Here is a 22,073-nt window from a genome sequence, read left to right as displayed (position 1 = left end):
CCTGTCCAGGGCTCCATGGCAGGGAGGCAGCTGGGGAGGCCCGTGGGTACTGTCAGCATCCTGTGTCTTGGTCTGGTGGATTCACAGCTCCACCCACTCCAGGAAGACCCTCTGGGCTGTGTGTTCAATGCCAGAATTGCGTTATCTTCTACATGTGTGCAATCTTCAATCAAAGAATAGAAGGCTGGGAAATGACTGAGTGGGTAAGAATGCTTGTTGTGCAAGTGTGAACATCTGAGTTAGTCTCCAGCACCCAAGGAAAAAGCTGGCCAAGGACTCGGGAGTGCCTGTAACCTCAGCCCCGGGAGACCGAGAACAGATGGATCCCAAGCTCACAGAGAATATGGTACATCGTGATAGAGGAAGATGGCGGGCATTCTCTGACTTCTGCGTAGTGTGTGTTGGTGTGCACACTTACATTCATGTTCCACACTTGTACCCTACACACACATATACATCCAAAATAAAATAAAACAGGGCTGGAGTGTAGTTCAATGGTAGAACGTTTGCCTAGTATGTGTGCAAGGCCGTGATTTTCAACCGCCCACCAACACTAAAACACAAAAATAGTAGAATGGAGATATGGCAATAACTTGAAGCAGGCCATTTTATGATGCAATATGCATTTGGTCCAACTTCAAAGATCTCCATAGTCTTCAGCAGACTCAACACTGTCCAAAGTCTTAAGTCTCTTCTGAGACTCAGGACAATCTCTTAACTGTGAGGTCCTGTAAAATTAAAAAAAAAAACCAAGTTATATATTTCTAATATATAATGACAGACAGTAAATAATCTCATTCAAAAAGGGAGGAAAGGGGACATAGCAAGGGGCGATTAGACCAAAGCAAGACTGGCACCCAGCAGGGTAAACACCAACCCTGCAGCTCCATACCCAGTGTCTTGGGCTTGTGCTGGACTCCTCTGGTCTCCAGCTGCCTTGGATGGCATTGCCTCTCCAGCCCTGCCACCTACAGCAAGTACACGTGGCCTCTCTCTTGGTCTGCCTGCACTCTGGGCCTTCAGCTTTCTTTGGCTGATGCTGCACTATTCTGGCATCTCCAGTATCCTGAAGTCTCCACTGCAAGCTGAGGTCTACTTTTCCAGCTCTACGCCAGCATCCTTACAGGATCTCCTTGCAGGTGTTCCAACCTTATCACATGTTGCTTCCCCTCAGAGGCTCTTTAGAAGCTTGGTGTAAGCCTCTATGACCCCCCACTCTCGTATTTTTTATGCCTGCAAAATATCCTGTGGGTGATGCTCCTAAATTCTGACGTTAGTTCTTGGACCATAGTCACAGTAGCCTTTCTATGTCTTCAAGGAGTTCTCTGGGTATCGATTTTGCATCAGAGGATCACTGTGGCGGCATTCTGAGTTTAGGCTCTCTCCTTTTGAATGCCTTTTTATCTTCACAACTTAGCATTTTTTTCTTTTTTGGGTTTTGAGACAGGGTTTCTCTATGTAGCTTTGTAGACTAGGCTGGCCTCGAACTCACAGAGATCTGCCTGCCTCTGCCTTCCAAGTGCTGGGATTAAAGACGTATGCCACCAATGCCCAGCACAAGTTAGTATTTTTGATGAGTGGGGTCTCGTCTTCAGGGAACCTTTTTGTTATTGTCCTAGTGCAGAACACAAGGCTTCTCTTTCAGGGTGGGAATCTCTTAAACAATTACAGTAGCCTTCACATCTGCCTGATCTGCAACTTTAAATTTACACTTTCCTTTCCATGACAATCTGCACATTTAAAAATTATTCTTTATCTCTGCTTGCTATTCTCTCTTACTGCATACCTGGATAAGAGCAGTTAGCAGTAACCAAGACACAAACCTGAATGCTGTTCTGTTTTGAAATTTCTTCTGTCAAACAAATTAGCATTTGAATTTAGTGTCACTCAAGTTCTCAGGACATGGGGAAAATGTAGGAAATTCTTTGTCAGTGTATAGCATGAATAGCCTCTAGTCCATTTCCCAATAGAGTCCCTGTATTCCCCTGAAGTTTTGTGAGCCAGACCTCCACTGTCAATGTTTTATTCAGCATCTGGTCTTTTAAAATCCCACCAGAATTACCCACTAAGCTCTTCTTATAGCATTCCAGGGGTTCTCTACCTCAGCTTCAAACTCTTCCTTATTCCTTCCACAAATCAATACCAAAGGTCTAAGAACATGGTCAGGTTTATCATAGTAACAACCCCACTCCTGGAACCAGTTTTCTGATACGTTATGTTTTGTGTTGCTGCAGTCAGCTACTTGACAGCAAGCAACTTAACGAAGGATGAGCTTAATTTGGTTTGTACTTAGAGGTTATATTTAGCTTGAAGAGAAAGCATAACATCAGGTGGCTTATTGTGGAGCTGGGACTCCTTAGTTCCTTTACTCTTGGTGTAACAAACAGGAACACACAGGAATTAGGACTGGGCTTTAAAAATCTCAAGGCCTATGTCCAGTGATTCACATTCTCCAGTGAGGCTCCTCTTCCTAAAGTTTCCACAATCTTCCAAAATAGCACCACCAGCCACAATGCCTTTGAGGGGCATTTCATATTCAGACCACAACAGACGTGAAGTGTTCCCGCAAAGGCACATGTGTTGAAGGGCTCCTCCTCACTTCTCAACGAGTGGATTGTGAGGGCTCTGACTTAGTGGATTGATTGCCCAATGGATCCATAACTCAATGATATTATTGTAAAGTGGTGGAAACTAAGTGGTAGAGCTTGGTTAGAGGAAGCAGGAATTGGGAATGTGACCTGGAATAGGGTACATTAAACTTGGAATACTCTTCTGTTTTTCTTTGCTTCCTGGCTTTTCTGAGGGGAAGCCCTCTTATATCACATACCTCTGCCCTCTCTGTTGTGATATTTTGCCATCTTAACTCAGGTCCAGAGCAATGGAACCAGCAGGACTGGGACCAAACCTGAAACTACAAGCCAAACAAAACAAAACAAAAAAACTCCCTTATTTCTTCAAGTTGTGTATGTTGGGTGTTTTGCTACAGCAAATGAAGGCTAACACAGCTCCTTTATATCTGAGGAATCTAAAGTGTGCACAGCGAGGTGGAGCCTCTGAGATTTGAACTCTGCTCTTATTCCTTCTCTATTTTCACAGTGCTGTCCCTTGATTATTTCCAGGAGGATATGACGGCTGAGACATGGGTCTGGAAGGGGGCCCAGGGAGGTACTCAGCCATGCCTCAGTGTCTTTCTGTGCCTGGAAGGGGATCCTGTGTTCGAGGTGAAAATGCTCGTCACTGATTCATTTGAAATTAGCCTGGGCACTATTATGAGTCAGGCCCTAGTCAGGGCACTGTGGTGCAAGAGGAGGCAGACCAGGGGCTGCTCTGAGCAGCCACAGCGATGCAATGGGTGAGTGAATGAGGCCGTGTCAGGGCACTTGGGGAGGTTTCCTAAAGAGGGCGGCTTGAGAGGAGAGCTGGGAAAGCTGTTCCAGGATGAGGAGAGGAGAGACACAGACATGGGACAGCTCCCTCTGATTCAGGGTCCCGAGAAAAGACGCCAGACTGGAACACTGAGATAGTCTGGGGAAGGTGTGGTCAGAAACAACAAATATGACAGATCATGTTCTGGATTCAACGCTTGCTCCCATTTTTCTGTTATTGGTAGAGTTATGCTTTGCAGGAGACATAGTCTGCAGGGCTTTGAAGGAATACTCCAGGTTTTCCTCTCACCATTCTAATGCCCTGTGACCCCCACCCCGTACTCTCTGATAGGCCCAATTGCCCTTGGATGACTCTCAGTGCCTTCAGATAACTCCCAGTGTTCTCAGATGGTCCCTACTACCTCCTGATGACCCCTCGTACCGTTGGATAACCCCCAGGGACCTCAGATAACCCCCAGTGTCTCAACTAGCTACCCTGTGCTCTTGGATAGCCTTCAATGTCCACAGATTTCCTCGGTATCCTCAGATGCCCCCCATTGATCTCAAATAATCCTTAGCTCTCTCAGAAACCCATGATGCACCCATACATCCCCCAGAGCCCTATATAACCCACGAAATGCCCACATGTAGTCCCATTAACTGTCTTCTCCCTATATCCATGTCCTTTTTGAGTTCCAAAAAAGTTGGTCCTATAACCAGTGGGGTTTTATGGGGATGAGAGAGTCTTGCTTCTAAGGCATCGTGGTTTCTTCCTCAGTCTCTGTATTTGGTGGCTTCAGGATGGCCAGCCTAGGCTGTGAAGTCACTCAGGAACTGAGAGCTCACTGTCAGCCAGTACAGACCTGCAAGTCATAGAAATGAGCCACCTTGCAAGTGGGTCCTCCAGCCTGTGCGCCCCAGAACCACATGGCCATGCCCATTTGGATTCCTCCCAGAGGCATCAGGAGATGCATTCGATTATGCTTGTTGGCATAACTTACTACATTTTGAGGTGACTTGTGCTGCTGTGTCAGGTCTCAGGGGCATCTCCAGGTCTTTTCTTGGCCTCTTCTGTTGCTCCTGTTCCATCCAATGAGAGTCTGCTGCAAACCACAGGCCCTCCTAAGAAGTTCAGGTATATAAGGAAGCAAATCAGGCTGTGGTTTCAAAGGAATCCCATACCATCTGAAACTGACCCTCCAGATCCCAGTTCCTATTGGGGTCCCCATGGACACTGAACCTCACTGAGGAGTGGCAGCTGCTTCTGCAGAGAGCACACAGTAGAAGCTTCTGCAGGGCTTAGCTTAGCCTGAGCTGGTTACACATGGCCTTGGTTCCCTTCTTTCTTTTCTGTGCCCTTTGAAGACTGTCCTGCACAGAAAGCCAGCAGGTGGTTAGGCTGTAGCAGGTGTGTGTGTGTGTGCGTGTGCGTGCGTGCGTGCGTGTGTGTGTGTGTGTGTGTGTGTGTGTGTGTGTGTGTGTGTATGTGTGTGTTGCCATAAGAGGAACAGCCTGGAAGTTCCAGTTTTGATGGGCACAGGCGACTTACCCAGCCAGGCTGCCCCAGTGGCATAGCTGTTTTTTGGCATTGCCTCTACCTCTAGGTCAGAGTGTTAGCAGTACTCTAGGTCAGAGTGTTAGCAGTACTCTAGGTCAGAGTGTTAGCAGTACTCTAGGTCAGAGTGTTAGCAGTACTTGGGTTAAAGAGGCAGCTCCTGAGCAGACTCTAGGCTCAAGCCCTACATCCAGGGTTCACAGGGGACTGAATTCATTCTTTGACTTGGGCTTCTGCTTTGGAGACAGTAATTTCCCTGCAAGGCCGTGGTTGGCATGTGAGTAGGCCTCCAGGAGGGCAACATAGCCCCCTGGCACAGCACCCCCCTAGTCCCTCACTCTGGACCTCTTTTTGCTGGCTGGGACAGCTGCTGGACTACCATACCCACTTGTGGAATCCCTGTGTCAGCATCTTCCTGTGTGATGCTCAACACCAGCCAGGTGAGGAGAAGGTGGAGGGCGGGGCAGAGGGTGGCCCTGCCCCTTCACCAAGGATGGGTTCCCTGGCCTCTCCTTGCCTCCTCCCTCCTCCCTAAGTCCCTGCTTCTGCCCTCTGCATCTCCTCTCTTCCCCACCATCGCTTGGGCTCTCTTTGTCTTCCTCCTTTTCCTCACCCTCCCCTTCTCCTTCTTGTGCCTCCCTCTTCTCCTCTGTCACAATTAGGAAGACCCTAGACCCCGGTGTCCCGGCTATAGTTCCGATCCCAGCTCCGTCACAGACTTTGTGACTCTTGGCAAGGTATCTCATTTCAGACGCTGTCAGTTTCCTTGCGACCCCGCCCGCGTGGTCCCTGTTCTCCTTGCCTTCTCATAGTCCACACCCGTCTCTGTCTTTTTCTCCAAGCCCCCACCCCCACCACTCCCTCTAAGTGCCCTGGGCCTGTGTATTGACCCCGATGCGTGGGCTGCTCCATCGTCTCACAAGGACAAACAGGTGGCCGGAACACCTCCCTGGCAACACTCATAAGTTGTGAGCTGCCCAGTGCCCTCAGTGATAGTGTCTCTTGGCTCCTTCGGCAGAAGCTTTTTTCTTCTTCTTATCCACCTGTGGGACCTGACCTGAAGAGTATTTCCTGTCTCCTGACTGAAACTTCAGCCACCCAGTTCCCCTCAACTCCCACATGGGACAGGCTGAGGATCAATGTGCTCTGCACTCAGGAACCGGGGATCCTATTGTATTTCAGGGTACAGACCAGCATTCAGAGCCATGCAACCATGTGGGCAATTGTCTGAGGTTGGATGAATACGGTATGGGATAGCTCAGCTAGTGTCTCAGTCGTCTCCACATTCTGGAAGAGCATGGTCCCCATTTTTCCGATGAGGATCCATAGGTCTATAGAAGACAAGGCACACAGGCTGAGTCATACAGACTGTAGTTACTCCAAAGTCGGGCTTTGAGTCTTCCTCTACCTCTGACGTGCACGGTAGGGAAGGGCCTGGAGGTGGGTATAGGACACCAGGGGCTGAATCAACCCCTCCACCTGCTTCTGCTGACAAGGCTAGATCAGGCACCCTAGGGGCTGGTTTCTTCTTTTCCTGAAAACTAGACTTGGCAAGGACAGCATCCCCATAAAGTCACATGCCACACCCGATGAAGTACATATCTGGTTTTCTTTTCCTGTTGGTACACTCTGAGTGGCCATCATGCTTATTGAGTTGTTCCAGCACAAACGATTCTGACTTTTGCTGGTCTTAGTTAAGACTATGATTGCTGTGATGAAACACCATGGCCAAAGCCACTTGGAAGGAAAGGGTTTATTTGGCTTATGCATCCCCAGTCACAATCCATTGCAGGAAGTCAGGGCAGGAACTCAAGCAGCAGGAACTGGGAGGCAGGAGCTGATACAGAGGTCACAGAGGAGTGCTGCTTACTGGCTTGTTCAGCCTGCTTTCTTATAGAACCCAGGACCACTAGCTGGCTGCTCCCCTTCCAATCACTAATTAAGAAAATGGACTACCTTATGGAGGCATTTTGTTTTCAATTGAGGTCTCCTCTCAGATGAGTCTAGCTTCTGTTATGTTGGCATAAAACTAGACAGCACAACCAACACACATACAACTCATCCTTGAAGTTCCCAGAAGTTCAGCTGTGCTTCCTGAGCTCACTTGACCAATGAGGGAGACAAGAATAATCCAGAGAGGGGAGGCTGGGGCCCTGGCAGTTCACAGCCCAGTACTGATAGGTATGCTTGGTGTTTTCACAGCCTCCTCATGGGAACCATGGAGGTTGCTTGTTGGAGGTCTACCATCTGGTGACGGAGCTGGAGTGTGAATTTCATACACATCTATAATACAGTGAGTCGGCGTTTTGTTTCGTTTTGGTGTTGGGAATGGAACCCAGGGCCTCGTGGTTTCTAAGCATAGCTCTGCCACCGAGCCACACCCCCAGCTCTCAGTTTCATGAAACTCCTTACAGAGGGGATGGACAGACAGACAGAGCTGAGATTATGGCAGCCGTGGGTTCAGAAGCAGCAAGGACCATCGAGGGAGGAGAATCCTAAACTGCACTGTTCTTCCAGGAAGGACATAGCAAAACTCACAAGTTGGTGGAGGACGTCCCCAGAGGCTCAGCAGACACAGTGACTTGGCATGGTACTGTAAGGACACACCGGGGCTCTGTCTTTTTAAAACTTCCTGGCTGTCACTATCCCGCTTCCCTCTGAGGAAAGACAGCTCATGAACCTCACAGGCCCTCTATCAGCTCCGCTGAGGGGACAGGGCTGGCCAACATGTGACCACAGACAAGGCAGGGTAGCAGGTACCCAGGATGAACGATCGCTGGGCTGGACTGCAGGCCCTGGGCCAGACAACTGGCCGGCTAGCAGAGGTGACCTGGCTTGTTTGGCTCACCCAGCCGTGAGGTATTCCCCGTGTCCTTGTCAGCTGAGGGCAGCGCTGGATTCCTGTTCCATGAGCACTCTCGGACCCTTTCTCCAGGGCCTGCAGCGCCGACCGAGATGAAAGCATTCCATGAAAAATCAGGCCTGCCCGCTGGTCTCGCGGTTTCCAGTGCCACCATTTGCCTGAAGTTTTGTGGACTCGTAGACTTGGAGCGGCCCGCCTCCCCTGTTCCCCGCAGCTGACGGCGCGGCAGATGGGCCGGCGCGGGTCCCGGGTCCCGTCCAGGTGGCTCGGGCGACTCTCGGCCAGCTGCGGGGACAGGGCGGGTGGGGACCGCACTTTCCATGACAAAGCCGCCGCAGTGCCTACAAAGGCGCCGCCATCAACGTTTTATTGGTTCCAGTTAATTATTTGCGGCGGGAGGGGCGCGCGGTTCCAGGACACTAGGCTGTGGGAGGGATCTACTCAGTCCTGCACAATTTGACTCCGCCTCGGCCTCGCCCCACCCAGGCCCCGCCCACCTAGCTCAGCTGCGGAGCTCTAGCGCCCTCTAGCTGGGATTATGCTCCACTCATTCCGTCACGCAACCACCTGCAGGGCTAACAGAAAAGCAGGTGGTGGGTGTGTGTGTGTGTGTGTGTGTGTGTGTGTGTGTGTGTGTGTGTGTGTGTGTGTGTGTGTGTGTGTGTGTGTGTGTGTGTGTGTGTGTGTGTGTGTGTGTGTTGGGGGTAACAAACTGAGACTCCACAAATGGACCACATTTGTCCCGCCCGTTGGCTCCCATATGCACCATGAAAGGCTCTGAGCCCAGAGCTCCAAAAGATTTATAAACCGACACTCTGCAGCCAGGTGGATGCCAGAGAAAGCTAGCAGTGGGACCCAGGGGCCCAGAACAGGCTCCCAGGAAGGAAGGGGCGACGAAGGGCTCCCAAAAGGAGGCTCAGTCTGAGACAAGACCTGGTGGAGGAGCAAAAGCATGAGGGCTTGCAGGAAGAAGTCTCAGCAGGAGAGCAAACAGATTGAAGCCTGAGCAAGACGCCCTCTGGAGAGTCCAGCTTGTCGGGGAGGGGTTGGTATTTACTTCGGAAAGAGGTAGCGAGGATCCATGAAATGGGTGAGGCTGTCTGCAAATGTGTGCACTGCGGTAAGAGAGGAAGGCCTGTCAAGTCAGGTTAAACAAAGTGGAGACACCTGTCTTTCATGTAAGTAGAGACGAGAGGCAGGCACTCTAAGCTTGGCACAGTTTAGGGGACTGGACTCCTGTCTTACTACTCCACTGCTCTCAGTGCATGGCCACAAACGACTGTGTGAATAGCAGCCATCACATCTGTATCCTTAGGTAGAACCAGATATCAGAAAAGAGCAAGGAGCCAAGCTTGGTGGCCCAGACCTGTAACCCTAGCTGCTTGGAAGGCTAAATAAAGCAGGAGGATCAAGGCCAACTTAGTAAAACCCAGAGAATGTCTTCCCACATGAAATACTAATTATGAGAGAAAAGCCAGGAATGTGCATTTGGTATCACCCTGTCCTTACTTTAAAAATCCCCACCCTTTGGCCTGCAGATAGTAGCTCATCCCATAGCAGTTGTTGTGCAAGCATGAAGGCCAGAGTTTGAGCTCAGCACCCATGTAACAAAACAGCCATGGTCTTGCACAGGTCTGTAAAGCCAGCATTGGGCAGTTCAGTTCAGAGTATCACTGGGGATTGCTGGCTTCCAGCCTAGCCAAAAAACCCAAGCTCCAGGTTCATTGAGAGGCCCTGCCTTGAAGGAGTAAGGTAGAGACAGCAAGTGAAGACTCAACCTTCCTCTGGCCTCGACATCGTCAGTGGTGTGTGTGTGTGTGTGTGTGTGTGTGTGTGTGTGTGTGTGTGTGTGAATCTGTGTGTGCATGGATACATGTGTGTAGAGGCCAGAGGTCAACATTGACCATCTTCTATTGCTTTCCACAGCATTTTTGAGACAAGGTCTCTCGCTGAACTTGGAGCTCACCAACCGGCTAGGCTAGCTGGCCGGTGAGCCTCACCCCCATTCCCAATGCTAGGGGTACAGACGCACACACCATCACGCCCAACTTTTATGTGCATGTTAGAGATTCAAACTCAGGTCCTCATGCTTGTGAGGCAGGCGCTTTACCCAAGAGCTAGGATGACAACCCCAAATACGGTGTTTTGTTTTGTTTTGTTTTGTGGTGGCCATAGACAGAATCCATCTCCTGATAAGGAGAGAGGCTCACATCCTGCCCCTGCCCTCCTAGTGTGCAGTCTTATTTGGAAATGGAGTCTAGGCAGAAGCAGTCAAGTGATGATGTGCTCCCACTAAGCAAAGTAGCCTCATCCAAAGACTGACGTATTATAAGAGTGGCATTTACACAGCCACAGCAACATCGGGAGGCAAAGATGTAAATACTGTGTCTGCAAGCCAAGGAAGGCTGAGGTTAGCCCAGAGGCTGAGGCTAGCCTGCAGCCCTTACTGCCAGGAATAAACCGGGGGGCTTTACCAGACAGGAGCTTTCAGTGATGCCCTTAAGGTTAAGAAGAGCCTCAGCCTCTGCATTCAGGAAGATGAATCTTTTTGTAGACTGAGGCCTAGCTTAGGGTGATCTGTTCAGTGCCCTAGGAAGTCAACCCCACATAGCCAGGTTAATCCTTAGGGTCTGGCCAGGTGAGTCGCTTTTCACACATCAGTACATCCCAGGTGACTGCCTTCCTGCTTCCAGGAACATCGGGAGGCTCTAAAGCAGGATTCAGGAGAGGCCAGTCACAGAACGGTGGCAAGTAGCTGCTGTGGGCACACCCATTTGCCATTGCCAGGCCTTCCCGTGGCCACTGGCAGAGGAAGCATGGCTCATCGAGGATATGATGGTCATACTGTAAGCAGGGCAAGCACTGATACTGTCACTTACACGTAGCCACTCAGGGACAGACCCACAGGGGACAGGGTACGATATAGCTAAGTTAGCAGAGTGCTTGCCTAGCATTCATGAAAACCTGCATTTAATTCCCAGCACAGAACCATGTAAAAACCTCAACAGGAGCTAGGAAGGTGACTCGGTGCATTATCACATTGGACATGAGGACCAGAGTTCCAAGAGCCACCATAAATGCTGGGTAGGAAAGGTGGCACATCTTTATTTCCAGGGGATCCTAGGAACAAGCAGGCTAGCTAGATGTGCATATTGGTGAACTCTGGGCTCAACTGAGGTCCTTGCTCAATGAATAAGGTGGAGAGTGGTGGAGGAAGACATCGAATCTCATCAAACTCCATGCTTTTACACAAACACACACCTCTGTGCTCACACACATGCATATACTCACATATACAGGCTTTCCACACACCACACACAGACACATACAGCAACAACAACACCACCACCGGGTGTGGTAGCCCACACCTGCAATCTCCAGCCAGCTGGAAGCCAGGATGAGGTAAACATAAACAGAGCAGGTGGCAGGGAGTGTTGTAGAGGCAGGCAGAGCCTCTAGGACGGGGTAGCGTGTCATGGGACCCTGCAGGAGGACGGGTATCACTAGGTGAACTTGACAGCTATTGGATGGAATTCTGATGATGGAGGTCACGTGGCTGGAGTCTTGGGGCAGTCTCCAGGGGTGAACCTATAGTGTGACTGCTGCAGGCAGCCCCTCAGTTGAGGCCGGCTGGCAGCCGATGACAGGGACAGCCTAGCAGCTGATATACTGCTCTGTAATTGTGATTAGCTACTCGGTCCCCTCCCTGCTCCACTGAGGCCACAGTGTGACAGCTGCAAAGTGGAGGGGAGAGGCCAGGAAGGGGTTAATGGGCTAGGCTTCCATCTGAGCCCTGTAGATGGTGGGGGAAGGGCAGGCCTGTGGTGGGGGGTGCGCCTCAGCTGGGCAGAGTGAATGAAGGGGACAGGGGCCTTGTCCCTGGGGGCGGTAGAGCCTTCACCCTGCTATCATTTTCCTCTATAGCACCATCCTTTCCCCTCCCCCCCCAGGGTAGTGGACCCCAGATGACCACCCTCCTGCTTCCAAGGTGGGCAGTGTTTCCAGCCTCTTGGCACTTAGGAGCGGCTAGTCGCAGAATGGTGGCATGTCACTGCTGTGGGCACACCCATTCTCCATTGTTAGGCTTTCCCTTGGTCACCAGCAGAGGAAGCAATGGCCCTCCAAGGGCTTGTTGGTGATACCGTAAACAGGGCCTGCGCTGGCTCTGCCACTTCCCAGTGGGAACCCTGGGGACGGGCCCTCAGCATGAGAACGGTACAGACTAGCCACAGTTCACACTTAGAGCACGTCTACCGCCCAGGAAAGTGCCCGTGGCCACTGCAGCCAACGTCTCTTTGATTCCCTGGTACCGAACGGTGAATAATGGGCACCCAAAGTTCTGATCCCTTCATTCTCCTAGTGGACTCTGTCTGGGAAATGGATCTCTGCAGATGTAATTAAGTTAAGGATGGCGTGAGGGGGGTCTAAGGGGACTTCTGTTGCCATCACAATGGCTCTGGTAGAAGAGAGGCAAACGCCCAGAGGCGCATGTGACCACAAAGGCAGATATTGAAAGAATGTGGTTTCAAGCTAGGGAAAGCCAAGAGCCACCCAAAGCTGATGAGGGTCTCTTCTAGAACCTTTGGACCACACTCTGGCATCCTCGCACTATGCGGTGAGATCTCCAGCAGTAATGATCTCCAAGAGCCAAAGTCTCAGACTGGCCAGAGAATGACACCTCCAGGATCCCCTGTGACGACAGAATGGTGGACACAGGAGAAAGTAGCAGCCCGCCCTGGATAAAGCAAGCACCTCCTCCCCGACCAGGTAACATGAGAAACGTAAGTGTAAGCGAGCCAGTACTGTAAGGTGGCTGAGGGTACTCAAAACTCCATGTTAGTCACCCTTTCCCTCTAGGCTGGGACAATGCAGCGAGAGCATCCAGGGGACCATGAGCATCCCTCCTCCCCCCCTGCCCCCCCCCCCGTTTCACCTCCGAGGCTTCTGAGAGAGATGAGAAAGGATGACTCCCAGGAGATGTGCAGAGCAAGGTCATGTAAGCCTAGGAGAGTGCATCTAAGGCTATTCAAGTCCTTGCTGAGGAGAGATGTCACAGCAACAGGAGAGATGTCACAGCAACAGGAGAGAGCGGCTTGCACACACCATGGGATATTGTTTGGTCTGAAATGGGAGGGAATTCTAACACCGGCTACATGTGGACAAGCCTTGAAGGCCCTCCACCCTGAAGACATACTAGCAAGGGAAAGAAGCTAATCTCAGGAAGACAACACTGCATAGTCTCTTGTGGGAGGCACCAACAGTGCAATCCAACATAGCAAGAAGATGGTGCTTGCCAGAGGCTGGCTGAGGTCCACTGTGCAGTTAGTGCCTAGAGGTTTGGTTTAGAAAGACAAGAAAGTTTGGGAGCTAGATGGTGACAGTTGAACAAGGCAAATTTACATAACCACACCAAAGTGGACACTTTCAAGTGGTTAAACTGATACACTTTGTGTATTTTTTTTTACAATAACAATACTAAATTGGAGCTAGAGAGGCTAAGAGCTTGTATTGCTCTTGCAGAGGACCCTTGTTGGGTAACTCATAACTGCCTGTAACAGCTTCAAGGACTCTGATGCCCTCTTCTGGCCTGTAAGGCACTGCACTTATGTGCGTAAACCTGTGTACACACCTAATTTTTTAAAGTCTCTAGGAGGAGGAGGAGAAAACATTTTTCCCCAAAGGCAGTTAGTTCCAGGGTGGTGCTCAAAATCGATGCAAACTGTGGTTCAGGCCTGGGACTGTCTATGTGAGAGCTAGGGCCGCCTTGTGAGATGGATGCATTCACTTCTGAGGTCCCCTGCTGCTCTGGGGGAAGATGACACCATGGCAGAGGACACGCCTAGAGCTGGTTTGGAGTAACCAGAGATAAACAAGACCATGCTCCCGAGTGATGTGGAAAGAATCCTTCATCCTCCTCAGCAGAGGCCTCATGAGAACCCTGAAGCTGTAAACACCAATCCCCAGAAATGGTTTCAGACATGAATGCTTGCCATTGTCTTAAGTTGCTAGGGTTTGGCATTTGACAACTAATGATGTGAGATCTCAAAACATTTGATGACATTTGATGACAGCTTCTCACATCCCCACATGCAGATGCCTTCAAACCTGTCATCTCCTCCTTTACCACCCAGTCAGAGCCCACATCCTCCCTCCCTCCCTCCTTTGGCCCCTGCCTTGGCCTATTTTTTTTTTTTTGGCCTATTTTTCTTAAACTAGATTCATTCACTCATTCTATCTTTTGTGTGAGTGTTTGCCTGCATGTACGTATGTGTACTGCGTGCATGCTTGGTGCTCACAGAGGGCAGAAGAGGGCATCAGATCCTCTGGAACTGGAGTTATGAACCACCATATGGGTCCTCTGCAAAAGCAACAAGGGCTAAAACCATCTGTCCAGCCCCTTAATGGCTTTACTCTTGGTTTCCCTCACTCCAAGCTGCCCCTGCTCTGGGCAGATCTGTGGGAGTATAGGTGAAAAGATTACCCATGGGCCCTCGGGCCGTGGGAAGCAGAAGACCTTAGCAGGGAGGGTCTTTATAGGAGAGGCCTCCCCCGACCATCACCAGAGATATGGCTCCCAGGGTGGCCAGGGACAGGAGTGTCACACGGAAGGAAGGGGTGAGCTTGTGCTTCTGTTCTCATAGAAACACCCAAGGGACCACAGTTTAGAGGGTGGCTCTGGGTGAGTGTTAGTGTTATACGTGGGTGTGCGTGAATGGGTGCCATGCTTTCCTTTGGGCCTGCTCCCAGCATCTGAGCATATAGGGAGTCAGCATAAGACTGCAATTAAGTCACAACCCTCACGCTTTGGCTGTGTGGCTTTAGGCAAGAAGCTCAACCTCTCAGTGCCTTATTCCCACTGTAGTGAGAGATCAAAACTACCTTTACTGAGTAGAGAATGCTGGGGCCGGACAGAGGGACTTGGGTAGGGGTGGGTGGGGTGAGTGGGGGTGGGGTGGGGCCCTGAAAAAATTACATCAGAGATGGTTGGGCATAGACCAGATTCCAGTTACATCATACACTTGCTGTGTAATTTGGTACATGCAGGTCACTTCCTCACCTCTAAAATGTGATTCTAATTGTAAAAGAAAAGTCTCTTTCTGGAGTTAAGGCTGAAGGTGCTTCAAGGGCCTCTCTGAGCCTGGAGGGATTCTGCCCGTGAGCCTGCAGGACCGCTGCTCATTCCTGCGAGTGCCTGCTTGTCCACCTTTCCAGGCTTTTGGGGTAACAGCGACTCCCGATGGTCATATCCCACATTGCATCCAGCTCCGCCCAGCCGAAACAGGTTGGGAGAGGTTGGGAGAGAGTTTCCATCCTGTGAACTCCTGAAGAGGGGTCCAGCCCCATCTGGCTCATGGCTGGTGGAATCACACAAGAAAAGGTCCCTCACTCTCCTTTGCCTCTTTCTGGACCTGCAGATGCTCAGGATCACAGCAAAGCTGCTTCCACCACCCAGCCCCAGGATACATCAGGCAGTCTTAGGAGATCTTTTCTTGCATCTTCTCCTATATCCCTTCTAACACCACAGTGGGTAGCAATGTTACATCACCCTTTTGTTGCTGAGTTAGACTGAGAGAGCTAAGGTTTAGTTGCCTGACTTTAATCCCCAGAACCCAGAGAGGAAAGAGAGAGTTAACTTCCCACAAGCTGCCCTCTGACCTCCACGTATGCAAGTGGAGTGCACAAACTTACACATACAGTAAGTACAAAAGATGTAGCACATGAACAGAAAGACAGCCAGTCTTTGAAGATCCATTACATCAGGGAAAGAGAAGCATCTTGTTAGGATAAAAGGGTCAAGTCAGCCCAGCATAGTGGCACACGCCTTTAGTCCCAGCACTCAGAGGCAGAGGCAGGTGGATATCTGTGAGTTTGAAGCTAGCCTGGTCTACAGAGAGAGTTCCAGGCCAGCCAGGGTTATGTATGGAGACCCTGTCTCAAAAAAAGTGTCAATCCTTCAGGAAGATGGGCAAGTTGTAAGCAGATACACACAGCCCCGGAAGGGGCAAAGCAGGAATGGGCAGAGAAGCAGACAGTTGCTGAAGAATTTCCCTGGCCGTCACTGTAACCCACACGACAGAGTACTGTCTCCAGAAAGCTGTGGGGACTAATGGGGTGCTCAGCTGTGTGACATGCAAGAGAGAATTATCTTCCTTGCGGTACTGAGAGCCGACCCAGGCCCTCATGCATGCTGAGTGCTCTACTGAACGACGTCCCCGACCCATTTTTTTTTTTTGAGACAGGGTCTTACTATGTAGCTGGAGCTGGTCTCAGATTCACAATGGAGACCAGACAGTCCCTAAACGCATGATCCACCTGCCTCTGCCTCCCAAGTACTGGGGTTACAGGTATGAAAATTAGTGACCTTTAAGCCAGCCGAGGGGGGTGACGCTGGAGGGTTTCTTCCAGGCTTTCCCTGGAACATGGTGACTGCTCATGAAGGCTCGACTCCAGCAGACTGCCTTCCTGCTGAGCGTCAGGGCCCAGCATGGCTCACCCGCATTGGTGCCCCTCTCCAGCAATCTCATTAGCAGCCTTGAGGTGCGCCTGCTTTTCCTTGAGTTCAGACATGCCTTCTTAAGTGAGGTCCAAAATCCATGACAGAGCTGCAAGGCCTGTGGAGACTTGGGGCTAGGAAACCCTCCAAGTCACTTCTTCCACAAGCTTTTAAGCAGAGAAACTCACGTGTCTCATGCAGACTCTGGTTGGTGGAGAAACTGGCCAAGTTTGTCATGGATGGAAGGACTTGCGGAGGCATCTACATGGGTACCAGTGAGGGATGTGAGGAGGGGGCTCCCTCCTTCTCTTTAGCTGTGCGTGCTATTCTCAATCACTTCCTGTTTGCTACAGGGTCTCCAAGAGGCCAGTGTAAAGCTTCCCTACGGAGAGCTAGACAGAGGGATTGGTGCTTCCAAAAAGAATCCAGGGCAGCTATCCAGGCATGGCCTCAGTCATTCTTCAAAGAATAAATTCGCTAACTCTTGGTAGGCACTAGTACCCGGCAGCAGAAGTGGGGGCTTATACCAGCATTTAAGGAGTCATAGCCAGAGGTATTACGTTGGAGGCCAAACTGGGTTATATAGTGACAGCTTGTCTTAAGAAAGTCAAACCAGGCTGGCAAGATGGCTCAGAAGGTAAAGGCACTGTGCTGTTAGACCAGATAACCCAAGTTCAATCCCCGGGACCTACATGGTGGGAGAGAACTTTCAAATTATTCTCCAGCCTCCACACTGTTGCATGTACACACACACACACACACACACACACACACACACACACACACACACACACACATACACACACACTGGTAAAAACACTTTTGTTATAAACCAACGAAATCAGAACAGAAGGAAACAAATGAAAGTACCAGGCATACAGTGACAGGCATGGAGCGTGAACTTATGACAGACTTATTCTCATCTTGTCCACATGGGTTCTGGCCTCTGGTTTCTTAACTGTTTTTAAATGATGAGACAGGAGTCCTAAGAGGTACAGCAAACTCCCTGAGGGCTTCCTTGCCACTGAGAAGGAGGAAGGACTAGAAGCCAGGTTGTGCAAGCCCGATGCCCAGCCATGAGCCCTCAGAGGTGGGGACAATCTCATTCACGACTGTGCTGAACCCATAGCTTCCAGTCAGAGAGGGGCACAGAGCACCCTCAGCAGGCTCTGAAGGCCACCAGTACAAGAAGGAAAAGAGGTCACTCTGCAGAGAGGCATGGAACCCTGTCCAGAGGCAACTTCTGAAACAAAGAAAGTCCATAGTTCACAGGAAACAAGCCAACTGCTGGAAAAAAAAAAAAAACCAACAACAAAAAAAAGCTATGTCAGGTGCAGGTGACCTTGGGAGCAGTGGAAGCTGCTGAAGGTGGATTAAACAATAGGAGCTACTTATAGCCTTCTCTCTTTCTTTACATTTTATTGAATTTTGAAAGAATGCATACTCAAAGAAAAACGCAAAGTACAAGAAAGTGTCAAAAAAAATCACCTGAAACTCTTTGTCTCCTCCAGTCACCTAGTGAACAGTGGCTTCTCATTTCTCCAGCTTGCTCTGTGTGAGTACACATGCATGTTTTATCTCAGTCTGTGGGTCCAAGTCCTGTTGAAACATTTTACTCATCACCATACCCCTTTTGCCAACCCTAGACATAAGGAATCCAGGGGACTGTGGTCTCTGCCCTGTGCTGCTGAGTAGCCATGAGAAGTCAGAAAGCCTGGCTGCTATTCTGAGAGGGACTGACCATCAGGCCTCCAAACCAGCACATAAAGGACATCACAGGGCTGGAGAGGTGACTCAGAGAGTAAGCGAGCTTGCCACCAAGTCTGATAGCCGGAGTTTGAGCCTCAGGGCCCAGGGGGACATCTTACACATCTGCTTGGGCATTCTGGGTAAAGAAGGACTCTGAGAGCACATCCCTTTCCCGGAAGCACCTAGGCTGGGAAAGGCGTGGCGGAGGCTGGGATCTGGCTGCTGCTGCCCACTCTTTTTCTAAAGACTGTATGCGTGCTTCCTTGGTGCTGTAGTTTAACTCTTCTCTCTCAAAGTTACCTTTGTGTGGTGGGGATGCAGTGTCACAGTATGTGTGTGGAGGGCAAAAGACAATTTGTAGGGATCGACTCTTTCCTCTCCTTCTACCAGGTGGGTTCCAGGTATTGAACTCTAGTCATTGGTCTTGATGGCAAGCCAGACCCTTTACCTGCTGAGCCTTCTCACCTGCTTACTGTCCTGCTGTATTCTCCCTGAAGGTTTTCCTTTGGGAGCTTAAGAACCAAGACTGGTGCTGATGTCCAGGCAAGGTGTTTTAGCTCTCTGAGCTTTGGTTTGTCCGTTCGTTCATCGTTCCCTCCCTCCTTCCCTACCTTCCTTCCTTTGTTCCTTCCTCTCTCCCTCCCTTCCTTCCTTGTTTATTTGTAGGTTTTGCTTTTGTTTTGAGAAATAATCTCACTATGTAGTCCTGGCTGCCCTAGAACTCATTCTGTAGACCAGGCTGGTCTTGAACTCACAGAGCTCCACCGTCTCTGCCTCCTGAGTGCTGGGATTAAAATCATGTGCTACTACCACCACCAGGCTGGGCTTCAGTTTCCTTCTGCACAACCCTGGACTGAGCATAGGAGGCCTTTCAGAGGGTCTCTGTGAAATGGAATGAAGAAATCTGAGGGTACCCTGCTCCTGGGAAGGACGTGTCACAGAAGGTGGCAGGAGTGGCCTCTGGTTCTAGCATGGAACCAAGCAGGCAGGGCAGCAGAGAGGGCCATGATGTTGACTGTTATCATCCAGGCAAACACAAACCAGGCCCCGCCCCCTTGGGGACCTGGAAGAGTGGACACCCCTGCATGTGTGGCAGGCAGTACCCTGACTCCGTACGCAGGTGCAAAGGTCCCTTTAAGAGACAAACTGTGCCCACTCCCGCTCTCTTTCTGCTGGTTCACTGAGGGGGCAGCTCTCTGTCTCTGTCTCTGTCTCTGTCTGTCTCTCTCCTCTCTCTTTTCTTTCCCACTCCCTTCTATTCCCCCAGTAAAGCTTCCCAAGTAACCTTTGTCTGACGTGTTTGTTCCACCATGGGATCCTCCAAGGTCCCCCTCAAGTCACATTTCATAACACTGATGGTAGTTTCTGTGGAGACAGGTTGCTTGGCGGTTCCAGGGAGGAAATGTATGAGCCTGATTCAGATGATCGTTCACTTGTCTCCAAAGCCATCCTGGCCTCATTATCTGTTTCCATCTTATTGGGCCCTCTTTCCTCTGGACAAATCTAAAGTGTTAACCCAACTCGCTAGGAAGAACTCAGAGCCAGCACCATCTGTCAGTACATGCCACGTGAATGCAGGTGTCTGAGGTCAGAAGAGGGTGTCGGATCCCTTGGAACTGCAGTTTCAGGGGTCTTTGAGCTGCCCAGTGTGTGCTGGGATCTGAACCCTGGTCCTCTGGAAGAGCATTAAGTCCTCTCTTCTGCTCCCTACCAATCATTTTGTATCCTGAATTTGCAGCACCTTTTCCAGGGGACTCTGGTTGCTGGCCCTCCTCTCATCTGGACCCGAGTGTCCACATCTACAGCCTGGGATGCTCTGTGGCCATCAGATGCATAAGGGCACATTTTCCAAGAGCAAGGGCCTGTGGGACCTCAAGAGAGAATACAATCCTCCATTTTTTCTGACGCTGCAAGAAACTACCACTGTGAAAGTGTGGGTGTGGACGTACAGCCCTTGATCCTGGCTTTCAGGAGGATGAAGAGTTTGAGGCCAGTCTGGGTTACAATACACGGTGAGACCCCTGCTAAATAATCAACAATCGAAATTCCAATTGATTGCAGATTTTAGGTTAGAGTCAGCCAAGGTCTCCCAGAGCTAACAAGTTGTTTGCTGGCTGGGCCCCTCCTGGAGGCTCTAGGAAAGATAACCTCCTTGGAACTCTCTACGGCTGTGGTTGGAACCAATGTGCACATTTCTAAGATGATATTCTGGTCCTCTCCCCCAGCATCTCTGCATGGGTTCCACTTCTGACCCCAGCCAGACACAGGCTCCAGGTTTTCTCATTGACCCCAGACTTCTTTGCCTGTCCTTTGTCTCCTGTGAGGCTCTGCATTCTGAGGCTGATGTGGATTTCTGGAGTCCACTCAGGCAATCCCACACAATCCTCAACTTTAGAGCCTGTCACCTTCACCTATTCCAAAGGCCTGTTCCCTAATTCCAGGAATTAAGGTGCACATGTCCTCCGTGACCCTTCTCAGGGCGAGGCAGGGTGGAGTGCAGGGTGAACAGGTCAGCCTTGGGCTGTTTTGTACACTGGTTAGGACACACACACACACACACACACACACACACACACACACACACACACACACACACACACACACACACACACACGCACCTCTAAAAGTATAAGTAACACCACACCCAGTGGGAGTGTTTTGTCCTATAAGGCTTTGGGTTGCCCCAGGCCAGGAAGGAAGGACCAGCTGGGCAGGAACTGGGTGGAGATCCAAGATTCCTGGGCAAGAACAGGACTTGCCCAAACCAAAGGTAGGACTGGCTGGGCTGGGCTTTCCAGGGAGTCAATGCATGGGTTGGTGTCTGGCTCTGGTTTCTTCTGGGCAATTCTGAAAATCTCCCTGGGGAAACCATCACCAACAAAACAGCAGGAGAGACTCTGCAGGATTGCAGTGCGTCTCGTTGGCATTCCTGGGACAGAGGGACCTCACCCTGATTCTGGATCCCACTCCCCTCACTTCCCATATCTGCTGGCCTGGCTGTTGTGTCCTGTCCCTGCGTCCCTGTGTTCCAGCGGTCACCAGGTCCTGAAAGGCATTCCTATGAGAGAAGTGCAAAGTCTGCATGTCTGTCTGCACTGCGCTGGCCCTTGCCCAGCTCGCCCAGCCAAGGCCCTCTGCCAGGGTGGCACTTTGTCCCCAGAGCACCCCAGTGGTTTCCTAGCTACCTTGCATCTTTTGTGGTCCTTTCAAGGTTACCCCACAAAACACACCCAGGCAATGCACTGCACAGCTCTGAATGCTCAAGGAGGCGTTTCTGTGGAGGGCTTCTCGGATTTCACCAGCATTGCTCCTACCTGCATGGGGGCTGCATCTTTAGCCAAGCCCCAGGCCAACCCGAGGCTGAGTTCAAAGTCCTGATCTTTTTCTTTTTAGTAAAAACAGACATGGCCTTGTCATATTGCCCAGGTTACCCTTAAGCTCCTGGACGCAAGTGGCTCTCCTGCCTTGACCTCCCCAGCAGCTAGGACCACAGGTCCTCTGGGTTGGCCATTCAGTGGGCTATAGCAACATTCCACACCTTGGGCCAGACCTAAGAAAGGACTCACAGGGCTCAGGAGGTGATTCTGTCAATAAAGTACTTGCCTCGCAAGGGTGGGAACCTGAGTTCAGTGCCCACAGTCCGCATTGTAGAACGCCAGGCACGGTGATGGCGCATGCTTAGAATCCCATCGAGGAGGAGGCAGAGGCAGGACCCTTGGAGCTCACTGGCCAGCCAGACTAACCCCGGGGTGGTGAGGTGGGCAGAGGTATGGCTCAGGGACATCAGGGGTCTGTGGTGGGCAGTACCTACTGTAGAGGTATCACTGAACACTTTGTACACACAGCTGCTCAGTGTCACCCCTGAGAATCCTGGGAGTGGCGCATTTCCCAACTGTATGCGGAGCTGAGCCATGCTGACTGGGGCCAACTTACAGGCTGGAGGCTCCTAAGATGGGGTGACAGACAAATCAGACCAAGCCCCCAGGAGGAGGTGACTTCCCGAATGCCAGCACACTTTGGCTTATCTTCGACAGTGTGTGAGTCAGG

At 50.8% G+C, this 22,073-nt stretch overlaps 1 long non-coding RNA gene across 1 annotated transcript; it reads right to left on the bottom strand.

Annotated features, from left to right (window-relative positions):
• Positions 1 to 589: 589 nt before the first annotated feature.
• LOC110341324 lies at positions 590 to 8,192 on the bottom strand. Its single transcript, XR_002383223.2, has 3 exons — positions 7,769 to 8,192; positions 4,367 to 4,487; positions 590 to 728 (listed from the first exon to the last, which is right to left on the bottom strand). It is a non-coding gene; the product is annotated as an uncharacterized LOC110341324 (long non-coding RNA).
• Positions 8,193 to 22,073: the final 13,881 nt, after the last annotated feature.

The sequence above is a fragment of the Mesocricetus auratus genome, unplaced genomic scaffold, assembly GCF_017639785.1.
Source record: "Mesocricetus auratus isolate SY011 unplaced genomic scaffold, BCM_Maur_2.0 Super-Scaffold_100004, whole genome shotgun sequence".
Lineage (NCBI taxonomy): Eukaryota > Metazoa > Chordata > Mammalia > Rodentia > Cricetidae > Mesocricetus > Mesocricetus auratus.
The sequence above is the reverse complement of the archived record's forward strand: the minus strand, read 5'-3'. Positions and strand labels throughout refer to the sequence as shown.